General features: G+C 40.7%; 1 pseudogene; it reads left to right on the top strand.

Annotated features, from left to right (window-relative positions):
- The window catches only part of LOC104097207 (mitogen-activated protein kinase kinase kinase 20-like), a 56939-nt pseudogene extending 41808 nt beyond the window's left edge, over window positions 1-15131 (top strand).
- The last annotated feature ends 6623 nt before the right edge of the window (window positions 15132-21754 follow it).

Genomic DNA, 21754 nt, shown 5'->3' with positions numbered 1-21754 from the left:
CAAATTTTCAAAATAAGAAGGCTAAGTCGATAATTGCAACTTTCAAATCCCTTGTCTCAGCTGTATTCAAGACAATCAATACACAATATAAACACAACGTACTCTCGTCACCTCTTGCGTACGCAGCTACCCACACAAGTAATACACAACAAGAAACACCTAAGGGGATGAGTTCCCTCTTTCAAGGTTAGGCAAGCGACTTACCTCGTTCCCAAGCCCACTTTCAGTCCACTAATCCACTCTAAAATCCCCAAGTCGATGCCGAAAGATCCGAAACTAGTCAAATATTATATAATTTAATCAATATATACTCAAAAGTCAATAATTTAGCTATTAGAGTAATTACCCAACCCAAATTGGATGATTCTTAAAATTCGCCTCCGATCCCACGTGCCCAGATTCCGGAAAGTTTCGAAGATAAATATCACCCATAGCCTCACGAACTCAAATATATAATTTTTACTTAATTCCATAACCAATTTTGTGGCTAATCTCATTTTTACCAAAACCCTACGCTTTTCACAAATTCCCCAAGTTTTCACAATTTTCCCACGTATAATCTACCTAAAATCTGCATAATTAACATGAAAATGGGTGGGAGTCACTTACCTTAGAATGTTTATGAGAATCCCCCTCTAAAGTGCTCTCAAAATCTCCCAAGACTAAATGAAAATGTGAGGAAAAAGGTCTAAGTCCCGTTTTCAAAGCCCATGCACCAGTTGTAGATGTCGCATTTGCAACATCTAGTTCGCAAATGCGACAAAAGCATCGCAATTACGAAGTATGATCATTTCAGTCCATGTCGCATTTGCGCCAAAAAGCTTCGCAAATGCGAAGTGGTGCTGATTGCAAAAGCGAAGGAAAGGCTCGCAAATGCGAGTCCTGCATTGCCAAGGATTCATCACAATTGCAAAGCCCACCTCGCAAATGTGAACAAAATCTCGCATTTGCGATACCTGAGGCACCATAAAAAAAAAGCAGAAAAACTGAAGTCCTTCCACCCCTCCAAACGCATCAGAAACTCACCAGTCACACCAGTAATAAAAGCCCTTGCACCAGTCGCAGATGTCGCATTTGCGATATCTAGTTAGCAAAAGCGATGGTCACAAATGCGACAAAAGAATCATAATTGTGAAGTCTGATCATTTCTGTCCCGGTCGCACTTGCGACCAAAAGCTTCGCAAATGCGAAGTGGTGCTGATCGCAAAAGCGATGGAAAAGCTCACAAATGCGAGTTTTGCCTCGCCTGGGCTTCATCACAATTGCGAAGGCCAACTCGCAAATGCAAACAAAACCTCGCATTTGCAATACTTGAGGCACCAGCAAAAAGATAAGAAAAATTGAAGTCTTTCCACCTCTCCGAACGTGTCTGAAACTCTCCCGAGCCCTTGGGGCTCCACACCAGATGACACACATGTCTAAAAATATCATATGAACTTGCTTGCGCGATCAAAACACCGAAATAACATCTAGAATCATGAATCGGATGCCAAAACGCATGAATCAAATCATGAAGCTCAAAAACTTGTAAAAAGACTTCCGCGCGTCCGATTCTTATCAAATCAACTCGGAATGATGCCAAATTTTACATACAAGTCTTAAATCACTATACGAAACTACTCCAAGGATCGGAATCCCAAACGGATCTCGATAACACCATAGTCTACTCCAAAGAAAACTTAAAGAACTTGAAAAACCTTCAATGTGCCAACTTTAAATATTAAGCGCCAAAATGCTCATGGGTCATCCGAAACCCAATACGAACACACTACCATACGAACCTATTGGGACAATCAAATCCCGGTTCCAAGATTGTTTACTCAAAATGTTAACTCAAGTCAAACTTAACCATCATAGGCTACTGTTAAGGAACTAAGCTCCCGTTTGGACATAAGCATTTTTTTCATTTTTTTCGAAATATTTTCACTAATCAGTGTTTGGCCGTATAATTTCCAATTTTCACTTGAAAATGAATTTTGAAATTTTTCAAAAATTTAAAAAACTCCAGAAAATCTATTTTTCAAAATTCACTCAGATCTCTCACTTAACTTCAAAAACAACCCAAAATTATATTCTTGTCCAAACAAAAATCTAATTTTCAAATATCATTTTCACTTGAAATTATTTTTCACTTTTTTTGTTTTTGTAATTTTACAATTCTTATGTCCAAACGCCCACTAAGTGTTCCAATTTCAATCTGAACCCTTCCAAACCCGAACTAACCATCTCCGCAAGTCATAAAACTGTAGAAGCACATACGGGGAGTGTTAATTAGGGGAATGGGGATCTATAAAGTAAAATGACCAGTCGAGTCGTTACATCTCAGGCACTAGACTCTGATACGCTTCTTCGGCTCAATGATGAGTCCGAAGAAGTCGACATTTTTATTGCTCATGGAACAACCCCTCTCGAGGAGCAGGCGTCAACTGAGGGGGAGATTCGTAAGGCCGACCTCCCTCAGACACAGGAAACGGGTATGGAGATAGGGGCCGAGACCCCCCGGGACGCCGGCTCCACTCTAAACAAAGCGCTCGGTGTTATAGAAATTTGGGGGATTTCTCCTACACCGAGTCCATGCTTGAAGAGGCCCAAGCAGGAAAGGAGAAGTCCAATGAAAGGATCCATTGCACAGAAGATCCCCTTCACTCTTTTGCTTGATGGTGTGGACTCGTCCCCTTTTGAAGAAGTTTCCAGGCTGGGTGACCTAGAAGTCCCGAAGAAGGATACATCTTCGGAAGTTGGCGGGCCGAGTTTGAGCCCAAAATAGATTAACTAATTTCCCGCTCCGAGTGTGGACCCCGGTCGCAAGAGATCAATCATTCTTATTATCCCGGAGGATGGTCGGTTTCTATCTGCCCTCGTGGGCATAGCCAGCTACCTCCGATGCTTGGTGACTGAGGACGACCAGGCAAAAATGAACGAGGTGAATGTGCCATGCCTTTTCAATGAGGCACAACATGCATTGATCCGGGTAAGGCATCATTACGTCTTTTTGGATTTTACTTAGGTTTTGATGTCTCTCACATAATTCATTATTGTGCAAGCCTCATACTTCATCATGAGAGATCTCTCTGGTACCGGGTCGAGGTCAATCAGCTCGAGCTCAAGGAGAAGGCTCAAAAAAGGTATATGTACAAGCTCCTCAGCGAGCAATAGGACGGGGACATCAAGGACCTACAAGCCGATCTAGATAGGGCTCAGAAGGAGTCTTCGACTTCGAGTGGTGAAGGAGTAAGCCGACAAGAGATCCTAGCTGATTGACGAACTCCAAGCACATTTGAGCTCGACCCTAGCAGAACGGGATGCTATCTTTAAAGAATATGAAACAACAAGCTCCAGGTCGGACACAACCTTCGACGATGCCGAAGATATGGTAGCCCAGTACAAGACCGACGTTGAAGAAGCTGAGGCCCGCCTGAAGACTAATGTTGAATATATGAGATGGCAGTCTCGAAGGGAGACCCTAGAAGAGATCCAAGCCCGAGGCTTCGACTTGTCTGCCGAGATCAAGGAGGAAAGGAAACGTGAGGTCGAGACAAAGAAAGTTTATAAACCTGAGGGTACAGAGGACTCCGAGGGTTCCGAGGAATCCGAAGGCACCGAGGGTTCTCGCGCTGAATCGGGCCCCGACGAAGATCAGGCATGAATGCCTTAGAATATTTTTAATTTCTTTTTTGTGTATATTTTTTGTTTATTTTGAGGCTGTTTTTGTTTGGCTTTTGTAAAGACATTCTCGAATATATAAAATTTCCCTTTTTGGTAATTTTGAGTCTTCACCTTTTTAGCATCTTTTCTGTTCTTGCAAATATTTCTTCTGCCTTTGCATAGAATTAAATGTAATAATAAGTCGTTTGCTTTTTGGAGGTCTGAACAGCCCCTGACTTTGATGCAACTTTATTTGCTCGAGGCTTTGAAAACTCGGTGTGATCGGAAGTTTTCCCATGATGCTTAAGTGACTTTAGACGATGTTTTTGCCAAGAGTAACCTTTTAGCATGTTTTGAAGTATTACGAAGGCCTTATGCTTTGATTACGAGCTTTGGACGTCTCCAAGTCATTTTTTAGGGTGGTCGTAGCCTTTTATGTTTAGGAACTACCCAATAGGTTTTGTGCCTCTGGGATTTGGTAGCCCGAGTTGCCCAAATTTATTTCAGACGACAGTCCCCGAGTAGGGCTAGCCCTTGGGCTCAATAGTCCCCGAATAGGGCTAGCCCTTGGGCTCGATAGTTCCCGAATAGTGATAGCCCTTGGGCTCAATGTTCGAAGAGGCAAAAATACGTAATTTCAAAATGGAAAATTTCTTTCATTTATGTGTGTAAAGTACATGATCGAAAGCGTGTAAAAGGTTGTATTATGGCTAAGGTGGCCTACGCGGGTACGGCTCATTTGACCGTTAGGCCCTTAGAATAAATCCTAACCACCAAGCCTAAGTTGTTCAAATACAAAGTTTCATTTTTTCCTTGCTAAAAAACCTTAACCAGAGGGTGATGGCCCCCAATATTCGAGGTCGATCTTGAGAGGGCTCGGATACTGTTGATGCGACCATTGGCTCCGATTTAAAATCGATCTTCGAATTTAAGTTAGCATGATTTATTGTTGCCTCGTTAAAAACTTTGCCAGAAAACCCATTTGGGACAATACCGGTTCAAGTAAAAAAGAGTGCAATGCACGCTTTAAGTTGTAATAGTCACATTCTCCGTTGGCGGTTGCCTGCAAGTGTTAGCCCGATTCATAATATTAAAAAAAGTAAATGAAATCGTACCTTAGCAGTAGTATCTCTTTAAGTGTGTCACGTTCCAGTTGTTCGGTAGCGGTACACCATTTCCTGCTTCGAGTTTGTACGAGCCCTTGCCGGTAATTCCGATGACTTGATATGGTCCTTCCCAATTCGGTCCCAACTTTCCCTCGTTCAGGTTTCGAGTATGCAGTGCTACTTTTCTGTCACGACCCAAAATCTAACTAGCTGTGATGGCACCTAACCTAACCTGCTAGGTAAGACAAATAACACAATTCGATTCAATTAATATTTAACTGACTCTAATACATTTCCCAAGGAATGGTAGTACAAATCATGAGCTTCTAAGATTAGAATTTACAAAACTGGTATGAAATAAAAATACGTCATCTGTCTGAAATATACATGAACAGATTAAAAATTCTAAAGCTACCATGAATGAGAAGTAGCAATGACTGGAACGTAAGTACATCTTCTGATCCAGCTCCAACCGTACGCAGCAACATCAACATCAGAAATTTGCATACAAGGTGTAGAAGTGTAGTATGGGTACAACCGACCTCATATACTTAATAATTAACAAACCTAGCCTTAGGTTGAAAATAGTGACGAGCTTGTACCAAGGTTAGAGTCCACGCCAATAACCAATAACATCTCATAACAATACAATTTAAAGCAACACAAGTAATAACTCAATAATAAAGTGCTCAGCTCATATAAATTTTCGGATAATAAATATTTTCTTTTCAATATGATAGTAAAACTCAAATCTTTTGCCGAAAGTGACTGAAAATATGAGTAAGTCTGAAATCTATGATTTTTCTCAAAACTTTAACGACAGATAAGAAATTTCCTTATCAGATGGCATGAGGAAAAATAATTCTATATGCATACATATCAAGTATGCATGTCTAATGCAATGCAGCACAATGATGAACTCATGTACTCACACTCTCAGAATACCCAATCACTCAGTATTGTATATGGTCAATCTAGCACAGGGAAGATCCATCCCATATATATACATAATAACTATCATTCAGTCACTCAGTACTGTACAGGGCCAATCCAGCCGATGGAACTCTATCCCAAATATAATAAATGATTCTGGCAAGATCCATGCCTAGGTAAATTATAAGTAAATAAGGCAACTCCATGCCCTGAGAAGTCCATCTCAAATATAATAAATTAAGGCAACTCCATGCCCTGGGAAGTCCATCCCAAATATAAAATCATCTGCGCTCACTGTGGGGGGTGCATACTCCGGAGGGGCTCCTTCATCCCAAGCGCTATATAAAGCCGATGTGGACTACTACGACGTGCAGTCCTATCCCATAATAATAAAGCCTATAAGGCTTGTTGTGGAGTGCATCCCCGATCCATATAACAATAACATATATAAAGCAAATATGGCCCGATATGGTGTGCAGCCCTATCCCATATAAATCCTCATAATCAGGCCTTCGGCCTCGCTCACTCGTCAATCTTTCCAGTCTCTCGGGTTCCCAATGTCATGAAACTAGCCCAAAATGATGATATGATGAATCAACAAATAGCAACAGAGACTGAGAGATGATATGAAATGAATGAACATGACTGAGTATGAAATTATAATTTAGACAAATAATTCAACAGCAACACGACCTCTGTGGGTCTCAATAATATCGGCATATAGACTCAGCATGATTTTTAGCATGAGTCACATCTCAGTTTCTCTAATACATGGAAAAGTGCATGGAAGATAACAAGTTACTTGATTGCACAGCCCTACAGAATCGACTGAGTCATAATTTCTACGGTGCACTGCCACACGCCCATCACCTAGCATGTGCGTCACCACCAAATAACTTACATAAGACGTATAATCAGGGTTCATACCCTCCGCTCCAAGTTTAGAAGTGTTACTTACCTCAAACCGTGTAATTTTGTATTCCAATAAGCCATTTCCTCACGCTTCGGCATCCGAACGCCTCGAATCTAGTCACAAATAATTCGATTAAGTCAATATAAATTATAGGAATTAATTCCATATGAAAATACTAATTTTCCAACAAAATCCGAAATATAACTCAAAAATAGCCAGTGGGGCCCATGTCTTGGAACCCAATAAAAGTTACAAAATATGAATGCCCATTCAACCACGAGTCCAATTTTACTAAATTCTGACATCAACTCGACCCTCAATCTTCAAATTTAACCAATAGGGTTTTCAAAAGTTTCCAACTTAAATCACCAATTAAACGTTAAAAACAATCATAGATTTGGGTAATTTCATCAAAATTGAGTTAAGAACACTTACCTCGTTGTTTTCCTTGAAACCCTCTCAAGAATCGCCTCTCTCCGAGATCCAAATCGGTAAAAATGAAAAATGGGACGAATTCCCATTTTCAGAACTTAAACTCACTTCCCAGACATTTGCTCTCCGCGATCGCGGACTCATTCACGGGATTGCGAAAGACAAATCTCCCACTGCCCAAATAAACCTTATGCGATCGCAGATAATTCCACGCTATCGCGAAGCACAGTTCCGCAGACCTACGCAATCGCGGACTCATTCACGCAATCGCAAAGCATTAAGCGCGTGGCCCCAATTGCCTTACTTCCTCTACGTGAACGCGCCCTAGACACGCATTCGAGAAGCACAGCCTAGACAAACATACATGATCGTGTTCCAGCATTCGCGACCGCATAGAACAAAATCATCACCGCCCCAAACAAGCCTACGCGATCGCGGACAAGTTCATGCGATCGCGTATAAGGAAACCAGGTACAAATATTAGAAAAATTCCAAATCCAAATATTTATCCGTTGACCATCCGAAACTCACCCGAGGCCCCCGAGGCCTTAACCAATATACCAGCAAGTCCTAAAATATCATACAAACTTAGTTGAATCAAATCACATCAAATAACGCTAAAACCATGAATCATACCCCAATTCAAGTTTAATGAAACTAAGAAATTCCAACTTCTACATTGGATGTCGAAACCAATCAAATCAAGTCCGGTTGACCTCAACTTTTGCACACAAGTCATAAATGACATAAAGGACCTATGAAAATTTTTAGAACTGGATTCCGACCCCGATGTCAAAACGTCAACTCTCGGGTCAAACTTCCAAAGTTAAACTTCCTATTTTCGCCATTTCAAGCCAAATTCAACTACGAACTTCCAGATACTTTTTCGGACACACTCCTAAGTCCAAAATCACCATACGGAGTTATTGAAATCATCAAAACTCAATTCCGGAGTCGTTTGCACAAAAGTTAAACTCCGGTCAACCCTTTTCATTTAAGCTTCCAACATGAAATATATTCTTTTGCACTAATCGCGAAACACTTGAAACATCAAAACGATAATTCACACCCGTCATAATATATCATATGAAGCTATTCAATACTTAAAATAGTTGAAAGGAGCGTAAATGTTCAAAACGACAAGTCGGATCGTTACATTTTCATAACACCAAGTCACCGATCTTGAAGTGTCGGAGGATGGATCTTCGGTTGTAATATATTTCTATCTTCTATTTTTCGGCGGCCAACCGGACTAGGGCGGCCTCTTGTCTTTCATCCAATAGTTCTAGGCTCGTACACATGGCCTCACTGTTTGATTCTTCGGTCGCATATTTGAACCTGAGGCTCGGTTCTCCCACTTCGACAGATATTAATGCTTCAGCACCATAGACCATCAAAAACAGGGTGGCCCCGGTACTTAGATTTTGAAGTTGTACATTATGCCCATAGGACTTCGGGCAGAATTTCCTTCCACGTTTCCCTTTCGCATCAGTCACCCTCTTTTTCAAGTTTTGGAGTATGGTCTTGTTTGTATATTCCCCTTGTCTGTTACCACTAGGGTGATAGGGTGTAAAGATTATCTTTTCAATCTTGTGGTCTTTAAAGAACTTGTTTACCTTGTTACCGATGCATTTCTTCCCATTATCACACATGATCTCGGCTGGTATCCCGAACCAAAATATTATGTGGTCCCAAATGAAGTCAATGACTTCTTTTTCCCGGACCTTCTCGAACGCTTGAGCTTCGACCCATTTAGAGAAATATTCGGTTATAAACAATATGAATTGACACTTACCAGGTGCCCACGGCAAGGGAACGATGATGTCCATTCCCTATTTCATAAACGACCACGGGGACAAAACCAAATGGAGTATCTCTCCAGGTTGATGGATAATCGGTGCATGTCACTGACAGTCATCACATCTTCGTACAAAGTCCTTTGCATCTTTCTCCATGTTGATCCAGTAATAGCTGACCCGGATTATCTTCTAAACCAAAGATTCTACCCCCGAATTGTTTCCGCAGTGCCTTCGTGAACTTCTCTGAAGACATATTCGGTATCTCCCGACCCCAAGCATATGGTGAACGGGTTGTCGAATATTCTTCTAAACAGAGTCTCTTCGGACAGGCTAAAGTTGGCCGCCTTTGTGCGTAGAGCTCTCGATTGTTTAGGATCCGAGGGAAACTTCCCAATCTTCAAATAGTCTATGTATTTGTTTCTCCGATCCCAAGTTAAACTAGTTGAGTTTATTTAGGCATTGCCTTCTTTCACTACCGATTTCATGAGTTGTACGACCGTTCCTGAGCTGAATTCATCGTCATCAACTGATGACCCCAAGTTAGCCAGAGTATCGGCTTTGCTATTTTGATCTCGGGGTACGTGTTGTAGGGTCCAATCCTTGAATTGATACAATGCTACCTGCAATTTTTCTAAATACCTTCGCATTTGTTCCTCCTCTACTTCGAACATCCCATTGACTGGATTTACCACAAAGAGGGAGTCGCACTTGGCCTTGACCACCTCGGCCCCAAGGCTTTTATCTAATTCGAGACCTGCAATCATGGCCTCATACTCGGCCTTATTGTTAGTCAATTTCACAATTCTAATAGACTGCCTAACTACATTACCCATAGGTGGCTTCAACATGATGTCGAGTCTGGACCCCTTTGCATTCCAAGAACCATCCGTAAAGAAGGTCCGGATTACTGAGGAAGTCCTCGAGGTTAACAACAATTCCTTTTCGACTTGGGGTATTAAGGCCGACATACAGTCGGCCATGAAGTCTGCCAAAATTTGTGATTTGATGGCGGTTCGGGGTCGATATTTGATATCATACTCGCTAATTTCTGTGACCATTATATTCCTTAGTGGGTAAGAAGTTACGACACATATGGGGTGGCATTGAAAATAAGTCTTTGACTTTCTGAATGCGCTTAACAAAGCGAGCGCCAATTTTTCCAGGCGAGGATACCTTGTTTCGACATCACCCAGAGTTCTACTAACATAGTAAATAGGAAATTATGTACCTTTCTCTTCCCGGACTAGGACTCCACTTACCGCTCCTTGGATACCACCAAGTACAGGTACAATTGCTCATCCACCTTCGGAGTATGGAGCATGGGTAGGATCAAAAGGTACCGTTTGAGTTCTTCCAAAGCTTGTTGGAATTTCAGGGTCTAAGAAAAGTTATTCTTCTTCAATAATGAGAAGAATCGATGGCTCTTATCGGAAGACCTTGATATGAACCGGCCCAGGGAGGCTATGCGCCCGGTTAGCCTCTTAACAGCCTTGACACTGTCCACCACGGTGATTTCTTCTATAGCTTTGATTTTATCGGGATTTATCTCAATCCCTCGGTTAGACACCATAAATCCAAGAAATTTTCTGGATCTGACCCCGAATGCGTATTCCTTCGGGTTTAACTTCATATTGAATCTCCTCAGTACGTCAAAGGTTTCCTACAAATATTTCAAATGTCCCTCTGCTCACATGGAATTAACTAACATGTCGCCAATATAAATATCCATTTATTGTCCTATTTGTTCTTTGAACATACGGTTTACTAGGCATTGATAAGTGGCACCAATTTTCTATAGTCCAAACGGAATTACGTTATAATAATAAGTGCCGAATTTAGTGATAAAGGAAGTTTTTTCTTGATCGTCCGTGTCCATCCGGATTTGGTTGTACCCGGAATAGGCGTCAAGAAAGATAAGTATCTCGTGCGCGGTTGTCGCATCGATCATGCGATCGATGTTAGGCAAAAGAAAAGTCATTAGGGAATGCCTTGTTCAAGTGTTTGTAATCTACGCACATTCTTAATTTATTTACCTTTTTAGGCACTACCACTACGTTAGCTAGCCAATTCGTACTTTACTTCCCGAATGGAAACTATTTTAAGGAGTTTAGATACCTCGTCTTTGATGAATGCATGCTTGACTTCGGACTGAGGCCTCCTCTTCTATTTAACTGGGTTGAACTTGGGATCCAAGATCAGCTTATGAGTGGTTATTTCTGGCAGGGTTCCTGTCATATCAAGATGGGACCAAGCGAAACAACCTATATTAGCTATAAGGAATTTAATGTGTTTTTTCCTGAGCTCGGGAGTTAACCCCGTGCCCAGGTATACACTCCGATCGGGAAAGTGTTCGATTAATGTGACTTGCTCAGCTCCTCAACCATTAATTTGGTGGCATCAGAATTATCAGGGCTGATGAACGACCTAGGGACTCTGTATTCATCATCCTCGCATGCTTCTTGCTTCTCCGGTTTTGTCGGGGCCAATATCGGTGATTGCTATTTGGTTTCTTCCTTCCTAAACGGCTCCGTGTTCTTTGATGTCGAGAATGCAAATATTAGGATCACCTCATCGACCACGAACATTTCTTTTGCGGCCGACTGTTTTTCGTAAACCATCTTGATTCATCCCGGTATGGGGAACTTCAGTGCCTGGTGTAGTGTTAAGGGTACTTCTCTCATGCTGTGAATCCATGATCTTCAAAATAAATCATTATATCTCATATCCCCTTCGATCATATAGAATGTTGTTTCTTGGATGGTCCCGGCGATGTTCACTGATAGGGTTATCTCCCCTTTCGTAGTTTCACATGCCATGTTGAATCTACTTAAAACCCGGACTGCCAGCACTATTTGGTCTTGTAGACCCAACTGCTCTACGACCATCGATCCGATGATATTGGCCGAGCTACCTGGATCAATCAATACACGCTTAACTCGAGATTTATTTATAAGTACGGATATTACTAGTGCATCATTATGCGGTTGTACGATGCCTTCAACATCCTCATCATTGAACGAAATGGTTCCCTCCGGGATATAATCTCGAGTTCATTTTTCCCTTGTGATGGTCACCATGGTGCATTATAGCATTGGTCCTTGGGGGACGTCGACTCCACCAATGATCATGTTCATTACATGCTGAGGTTCCTCTTGTTCGATATGTTTGTTGGAGTCCCTATTCCTGAAGTGAGTTTTGGCTCGATCACTTAGAAATTTCCGGAGATATCCGTTATTGAATAACCGGGCCACTTCTTCTCTTAACTATCGGCAGTCCTCGGTTCTATGGCCATGAGTACCATGATACTTACACATTAAGTTAGGGTCTCTCTGGGTAGGGTCGAACTACAATGGTCGAGGCCACTTGGTGTCTTTGATGCGCCCGATAGCACATGCGATGCTAGCAGCATCGACATTGTATTCTGATAACCTTGGTGCCTCCCTTGCCCCGAGTGGCCTGTTGAAACCGTTTTTGCTCATGAGTCCCCGCTACTGTGGCCTCGATCATTGCTCTTTTCGTTTCTCATGGGGTTGCGCCCAGATCGGTTGCCCCTTCGATCCCTGCTATATGATTGATACCGGTCTTTGTTCGGTCTTGGTTTATGATTCACGACTCTCTTAGGCCTATCATTAGTTCTGATGGGATAAATGGAGTCAGGGGCACCGGGCTGATCATCCTCAACTCTAATTTTTGACTGGTACCTGTTATGGATGTCGGCCCAAGTTACCGCCGGGTACGCTATCAAATTCTGTTTCAACTGCTATGAAGCTAAGGAGTCTCTTTGTATCAAATTCTGTTTCAAATTCCCTGAGCATTTCGTTATCTCTCTGTTTTACCTTGAAAAGGTCCGATTTTCTGGTCTCGACCTTGATGACCCCGGCATTTGCTTTCACAAAGGCGTCTACAAGAATAGCAAACGAATCAATAGACTTTTGGGGTAAGTTGTGATACCATATCATTGCTCCTTTGGACAGGGTTTCCCCGAACGTTTTTAGCAAAACCGACTCAATTTCATCATCTTCTAGGTCGTTTCCCTTGATGGCACACGTCTAGGAGGTCACGTGCTCATTTGGATTTGTGGTTCAATTATACTTCGAAATTTTGGGCATGCAGAACTTCTTCGGGATTGGCTTCGGTGCCGCACTCTGAGAGAAAGGCTTTTGGAAACATTTCTTGGAATCCAGGCCTTTCAATATCGGGCGCGCTCCTGGGATTTGATCGACTATGGCGTTATAGGTCTCCAAGTTTTTGTCATTGGACTCAATTTTCTAATTATCCCCCGATTCCATCTGCTTTGTCAGTTCCTCAAGCATTTTTACTATTTCAGGGTTGGTCCCGGGCTCAACTTCACCTGGCTTTTCTGTTTCTTTCTCACTCCTTGGGGCGTTTTCCCGTGATGGTTAGGGCTCAACTCTGCTGGGGGCGCGACTTTTATTCTGCAGTTGTGTTATCGACGTCTGTTGGGTCTGCAACATTTTGAAAATCACCCGCAGATGGATCCCGTTGCCTTCATCTTCGGGTGTACCTCGAGTCGTAGGTCGGGCTCCTCCGCGAACACTGTTCTCAAGGTCGGTCGACAGGTTGGCATCGATGGCCACATGCAAATTGGTGTCAATTGGGTCTGCAACCGGGACTCCGTTAGGATCAACAAGGGGCACCTCGTTGTTGGGCACTATATTGTTATTTTTGTCGTGATGGCTAGATTCAGCATCAACGTTCAAGTTAGCAAACTGAGAGTTTGACATTTTTAGGTTGACCTGAAATTAAAATCTCAAAGAACAAGTATAAAATAGAGTATGTTATAGAAATTTGTATCAAGTTACCACTATCATCCTTAGTCCTACGGTGAGCGCCAAACTGTTTACCCTTTAAAATAGATAACAATTGAATTTATATGCGATTTTAAGGATATGTGAACTAATTCAATACAAGTGATTAATGACGTTAGATAAGCAAATTAAATATAGAATTAACAGCCAAACCAGTGATAATACCGAATCCGAGCTCGGTTAAAAGAGTAACAAATAGCCTGCCTTCGGTTCAGAGCTAACACTTATGAAGAACTTATGAACAAAGATAAGAACCTTGAATAACTTTTAGAATCAGAGAAAACAGGTGTATATTGTCTTGGTATGCGTATTACAACATGTGTATTGAATAATAAACCTCCACTTTATATAGCAGGAGAGTTTTACCCTAAGTACAATTCTAAGAAAGGTAATGATCTTCCTTTTTGCTAATCACTGATCAACTGCTGATACGGGCCGATATTCACACCGTGATATCTGGTCGGGCACGAATATCACGGTCCTTTGTTAATCGTGTACGGATGTTTGGCAATGCTTTCTGAGGTCTTGTTATTCGAATTAGGTCCGGGGGCATAGTCTCGATAGCTCCGGGGGCAGGTGCTTTGTTCGGGCCTTGATTCCTTATAGTTACGTTCTTACTTAATTTCCACATCGGGAAATCGGAGTGCTCCTTAGCCTCGGTTCTACCCGTATACAATCATATTATTCGATGTTTCGGAGCTGATGTTACTGAAGAGGGTGGGAAGATATTATACAACATGTTGCTCGAGTACGCATATGGTGGAAGTTTAGCTGATCGGATTGATCAAAATTTAAGGCAAGGGTTGCAAGATTTTGAGGTAAAACAGTACGCGAAATCAATTCTATTAGGTCTTAGTGTTATTCATGGAAAAGGTTTCAATCACCTTGACATTAGACCAGCTAACATTCTTCTTGTGGGTACGAAAAAAGTTGCTAAGATTGCTGATTTTGGGTTCGCGAAGAAGGTTGAAGTAAAGAGTCAAAAAAGAAAGAGTGGACTCAAGGGAGCACCTATGTACATAGCGCCAGAATCAGTTCTCGATAACGAGTACGGACCTGAAGCCGATATTTAGGCTTTTGGGTGCACTGTCTTTGAGATGGTTACAGGGAAGACAGTTTGGGATTGCGACGATGTTGTTTATCTATTGTGCAAAATTGAAATGGGATCACTGGATTTGCAGAACAAAAGATTGTCAAAAGAGGCTAAAGATTTTCTGAAAAAGTATCTTGTTAAGGAGTCGAGATTATGATGGACTGCTGATATGCTATTAAAGCATCCGTTTCTCTCATCTCATGATAATGTTATTGTTGGTGAGTAGACAAGGAAAAAGGAACTCAACCCGCTTTTGTTTATAGAAATTGTAAGAGAAAGTGATCCATTAATTGATGATTTTTGCAATAGTACGAAGCTGAAACCAATGAATTGAAGTTGATGAATTGCAGATCCAACAAAAGAAGAAATCTACTAGAATGATGTTGATTATCAATTTTGATTAGGATTATAGTAATGTAAAGAACTACGTTATGGCTTTATCCCTTAGGAAATTAGTTCCAGCCCTTTGTATTAAACAAAAATAATTTTGTGTTTATATTTTCTGTTGTATAGAACAATCTGTACAAAAAGGCAGCTTTTTGCTAATAGTGAGTACATTCTGTTTCTACACAAAAATTTTCTCCCACCACACCTGTTATTACAAACTCCAGCTGCTGCCAAAGTTAACAATCGTAGTAGAATTGATGATGAGTAGAGAGCACAGTTTGATTATAGCAAAAAATATTAAAGAAATAATGACATAGGTGAAATCTTAGCACCTCTGTTCAAGTAGGTGAGGATAAAATTTTATGGATCTTCAAAAGGACCAACAAGTTTGAGGTGGAGCCATGATTTGAAGTTTATGGGTTCTAAATTTGTCACCGAAACCATAGATCATTTGTCACCGATATTTATACATATTTAATGAATTTTTCACTACAAAAACAGAATTTAAGCAAAAGCTACGGTGTTTAGAAATAATTGAAACTGAAGAAAACGAATCGTATAGTTATCAATTAACTATTTTGTTTCTTATTTTTCATTATTTCATGATCTAGTATTCAGTATTACTTTATTGCTAATATGACGTTTCGTCAACTTCACTACTCTCCTTACTCTCCTTTTAATATAATGTGCATGCATTTTTTTAGTCCTTTTAATGTATTTTTTTACTCATTTTAATAATATATAGATTATTTGTATGAGCAACTTTATTTATATATTAAAATTATATTTTGTTACTTATTTTTTATTATTATTTAAAGTACTAAATGTACTATTCATTATACAGTGTGTGACGGCGTAGATTAGAAAAGAAAAAAAGTATCATCATATCAAGAAAAACAAAAAGTTGAGGGTTATGATTTAGTATAAAATAAGACTTTTAAAATTTGATTAAAGGAAAAAAAAAAGTCTATTTATCACCATAAGTTATAGATTAGAAAAATGACATATTTTTGTTTCTATTTTTTTTTTTTTTTGACACGGTAGAATGATTTTATCACCAAACGTCTCCCACTCACATTCCTACAATGAATACTTAAATGAATTATTTACTTGATCTTGTTAATCTTCCAATTTATGCTTGATACTTGAACCAATTTGTTTTATTTTTACATAACTAAATGAGTGAAAAATTCAATTGGTACATTGAACCATGTCCTTCAACGGTGAAAAATCATCCTAAAGTATAAAGGTTTGTCCGGGAAAATGGTTGTGAGCTGAAGCTGCCACATCATATGGCTATAGCAATGGGAGGGACCCATCAGAGAGAAACGTCAGGATAACGAGCGCTCTGCCAGTCAAGCGGGCGGCAGGAAAAGCGGCCAAGGGCTTGGCAAGCCAACAACCCAGTGAACCGGACGGGACACTCGAAGAAAGAGAGGCACACTGAGCAAGTATAAGAAATTGGCCCCGCTCGGCTTTCTTAAAAGTAAGGACCACTATGGGAGGTCACGAAGAGGAGTATGAGCTAGCTTTTGGGATTGTATAGGAAAAAATACAACATGATACATGGCCGCTTAAAGGAGGGACACGTGGAATATAAGATGGGGATGATTACCCAGCATAACTATTTCTCGTCACCGAAAGGAATAACGATCATAAAAAGAGTATTAAATATTTTGAACCCGATAATATTTAATACAGAATATTCTGCAGCATTAAGGATGATAGCCCGTTACAGGAAATTTGGCATTTATATTTAAGCGTTACATCTTCATCAATAGCCCTCATAATTGACATTAAAGAAGAGCACGTGTCACGACCCAAAATCCGTATATCGTGATGACACCTATCTCAATACTAGGCAAGCCGACAACCTCAATAAAACACAATATCTTTTAAGTTTGAAAACATAATATTTGAATTCAATAGAAAACCTCACAATTACAGATACAAAACACTCTCAAAACCCGGTGTCACTGAGTACATGAGCATCTAAATAATAACAAAGACTGAATGATAACAATACTGTTTGAAAATATAGAGTAGTATAATAACTGAAAGGAAGAGAGTCAAGGTCGGCGGACGCCGGACAGCTACCTTGATAGTCTCCAACTGATAATCCTCTGAGATCTAAGTCGTCGTATCCAGAAGTACCTTGATCTGCACAGGAGGTGCAGAGTATAGTATGAGTACAACCAACTCAATAAGTATTAAGACTAACCTTTGGGCTAAAAGTAGTGACGAGCTCAGCAAGTACAGTCCAGTATAGAAATAACAGTACAGAGGTTATGAGGAATATGACATCTCAGTGAAAATATCTCGTATACTCATGATCACAATTACTCAATCACCCAGTACTGTATATAGTCAATCCAGTCCAGGGAAATTCCATCCTGTATATATATACACATCAACTGACCGTCAGTGACTCAGTACCGTGTAAGGCCAAATTCAGCCCAGGGGTAAATTTATCCCCAAACTATAATGATTCGGACAAGATCTATGTCCAGAGAAATTCATCACAAATATAAATAAGTAAGGCAAGTACATGCCCTACGAAGCCATTCTCGAATATAAATCATCTACTCTCATTGTGGTGGGTGAAGACTTCGGAGGGGCTCCTTCAGCTTAAGCGTGATATAAAGCCGATATGGCCTGCTGCAGGCGGACAGCCCCGATCCATATAATAATAAACCCTATAAGTCCTGCTGCAGGCGGAAATCCCCGATCCATAGAATAATAATTATATAAAATCGATATGGTCTGCTGTAGGCGGGCAGCCCCGATCCCATAAATATCCTCACAATGGATAAACATGGATGAGTATGAAATGTATATTTTTGAACAATTAAATGCAACAGCAGCACGACTCTATGGGTCCAAAAATATCGGCATGTAGCCTAAACATGATCCTTAATACGAGTCTCAGCTTAATTTCCCTAATACGTGGAGAATATTCGAATAATAATATGATTCTTTAATTTTATAACTCCACAAAATTTATTTAAGTCACAATTTGTATGATGCATGCCCACAGGCTCGTCAGCCAGCATGTGTGTCACCTCCAACAATTGATATAACACAAAATTTAGGGTTTCGTATTCTCAGAACGAAGTTTAGAATTGTTACTTACCTCAAATCGTATAATTCTTTACTCCGCTAAGTCTTTGCCTCGCGAATCGGCCTCCGAACGCCTCGAATCTAGTTACAATTAATTCGATTCAGTCAATACAAATTATAGGAATATATTCCATATGAAAATATTAATTTTTCAACAAAACTCGTAAGTTAACTCAAAAATCATCCATGGGACCCACGTATCAGAACCCGACAATAGTTACAAAATATGAACGCTCATTCAACCACGAGTCCAACCATACCAAATTTACAAAAATTCCGACATCAACTCGACCTTTAAATCTTAAATTCTTATTTTGAAATCCCTAGGCCCAAATCCTCTAATTTCATATCAAAAACACGTAATCTAGTCGAAATATTCAATGATAATCCAATATTATTGACTAATAATGATCACAAGTGACTTACTTCAAAATTTCCCGTGAATTCGCTCTGAAAATTCGCCCAAAACCCTGTTGAAAATGTCCAAAATGACATTTAACCGCTTCTGCGGAACTTTTAACGGCTTCTGCGTAACCGCTGCTGCGGTGTTTCCTCCCGCTTCTGCGGACAAGAGTCCTCTTCTATGTCCAGTACAGTCCTAGCCTAGGCCGCATCTGCGACCATATGGTCGCTTCTGCGGTCGCACTTCTTCGACATTTCGTCCGCTTCTGCGGACAACATACTTCTGCAATTCCAGGTTTGCTTCTGTGAGCTCGCACCTACGAGCCAAGTTCAGCATGTGTGATTGCATCAGTAGGCAGCAGCAAGTTTCAATTGTTCTAAGTCCAAATTTGATCCGTTAACCATCCGAAACTCACCTGAGGCCCCCAGGACCTCAACCAAATACACCAACAAGTCCTAAAAGATCATACGAACTTAGTCAAAGCTTCAAATCACATCAAACAATGCTAAAAACACGAATCAAACCCCTATTCAAGCCTAATGAAACTAAGAAATTCCAACTTCTACATTCGATGCCGAAACCTGTCAAATCAAGTCTGATTGACCTCAAATTTTGCACACAAGTCATAAATGACATAACGGACCTATGAAAATTTTCTGAACTGGATTCCGACCCCGATATCAAAAAGTCAACTCCACGGTCGAACTTCCAAACTTAAACTTCCTATTTTTGTCATTTCAGGCCTAATTTAGCTATGAGCTTCCAAATAATTTTCCGGACAATCTCCGAAGTCCAAAATCCCCATACAGAGCTATTGGAATCATCAAAACTCTATTTCGGGATTGTTTAGACATAGGTCGACATCCAGCCAACCTTTTCAACTTAAGTTTTAAACTTTGGAACTAAGTGTTCTAATTCATTCCAAGACCTCACCGGACCCGAGCCAATTACCCTGGAAAGTCATATAACAACTATAAACTACAAATTGAACAGTAAATGGGAGAACGGGGTTATAATACCCAAAACGACCAGCTGGGTCATTACATTCTCCCCCTCTTAAACAAACGTTCATCCTCGAACGGATTTAGAATTATACCTGAAGTCTTAAACATGTGTGGATTTTTGCTCTACATATCTCGCTCAGTCTCCCAAGTAGCTTCTCCGACTGGCTGGCCTCTCCATTGTACTTTCATTAAAACTATGTTCTTTGATCTCAACTTTCGAACCTGCTGATCTAAAATGGTCACTGGCTCCACATCATATGTCAAATTACCATCCTATTGCATTGTACAGAAATCCAAAAAATGAGACTGGTCTCCGACATACTTACGGAGCATAGATACATGAAACACTGGGTGAATACCCGATAGACTAGGTAGCAAGGCAAGTTCATAAGCCACCTCTCCAATCTTCTTAAGTGTCTCAAAAGCCCAATATACCTAGGACTCAACTTGCCCTTCTTCCCAAACAACATAACACCCTTCATAGGCGAAACTCGGAGTAGTACCTTCTCTCATACCATGTAAGCAGCATCGTGAAGCTTCCGGTCGGCATGACTCTTCTGTTTAGACTGCACCGTGCGAAATCGTTCCTGAATCAATTTAATCTTTTTCAAAGCATCCTGAACTAAATCAGTACCTAATAGCCTAGCCTCACCCGACTCAAACCAACCCACCGGAGACCGACACCGTCTCCCATATAAAGCCTCATACGGGGACATCTGAACGCTCGATTGGTAGCTGTTATTATAACCAAACTCTATAAGTGGCAAAACTTGATCCCAAGAACCTCCAAAATATATAACACAAGCGTGTAGCATATCTTTCAATATCTGAATAGTGCACTAGGACTGGCCGTCCGTATAAGGGTGAAATATTGTACTCAGCTGAACCTGTGTACGTAATTCTCGATGTACTTCTCTCCAAAACTATGATGTAAATTGCGTACCCCAATTTGAAATGATGGACACTGGCACACCGTGTAGGTGAACAATCTCGTGGATATAAATCTCTTCCAACCGCTCCGAAGAATAAGTAGTTCCGACTGGAATCAAATGTGCGGACTTGGTCAATCGATCTACAATCACCCAAAAAGTTTCAAACTTCCTCAAAGTCCGTGGGAGTCCAACTACGAAGTCCATGGTAATACGATCCCATTTCCATTCCGAAATTTCAATTCTCTGAAGCAATCCGCTCGGTCTCTAATGCTCGTACTTCATTTGCTGACAATTGAAACACTGAGCTACAAACCCTACTATATTTGTCTTCATTTTTATCCACCAGTAGTGTTATCTCAAGTCTTGATACATCTTTGCGGTACCTAGATGAATGGAATACCACGAACTGTGGGCTTTTTCAAGAATCAATTCACGCAGCCCATCTACATTTGGCACACAAATCCGACCTTGCATCCTCAGTACCCCATCATCCCCAATAGTAACATCTTTGGCATCACCATGCTAAATTGTGTCCTTAAGGACAAGAAAATGGGGATCATCATACTGGCGTTCTCTGATGCGGTCATATAAGAAAGACCGAGAAACCACACAAGATAAAACCCGACTGTGCTCCGAAATATCTAACCTCACGAATTGATTAGCCAAGGTCTGAACGTCAATTGCAAAAGGCCTTTCACCAATAGGAATGAATGCAAGGCTACCCATACTCACTGCTTTTCTACTCAAGGCACCGACCACCACATTAACCTTCCCAAGATAATACATAATAGTGATATCATAGTCCTTTAGCAGCTCCAACCATCTCCGGTGCCTCAAATTTAGATCCTTTTGTTTGAATAAGTATTGAAGACTCCGATGATCTATAAATACCTCACAAGACACAACATAGAGATAGCGCCTCCAAATCTTTAATGCATGAACAATGGCTGCCAATTCTAAATCATGGACATGGTAGTTTTTTTCATGTGGCTTTACCTGGCACGAAGCATAAGAAAGAACTCTACCCTCCTACATTAAGACACACCCAATACCAATCCAAGAAACATCACAATATACTGTATAAGAGCCTGAAGCTGAAGGAAAAACTAGAACGGGAGTTGTGGTCAAGGTATTCTTGAGCTTCTGAAAGCTCTCTTC

This window comes from Nicotiana tomentosiformis, chromosome 3, assembly GCF_000390325.3.
Source record: "Nicotiana tomentosiformis chromosome 3, ASM39032v3, whole genome shotgun sequence".
Lineage (NCBI taxonomy): Eukaryota > Viridiplantae > Streptophyta > Magnoliopsida > Solanales > Solanaceae > Nicotiana > Nicotiana tomentosiformis.
This window is presented reverse-complemented; position numbering and strand designations above follow the sequence as displayed.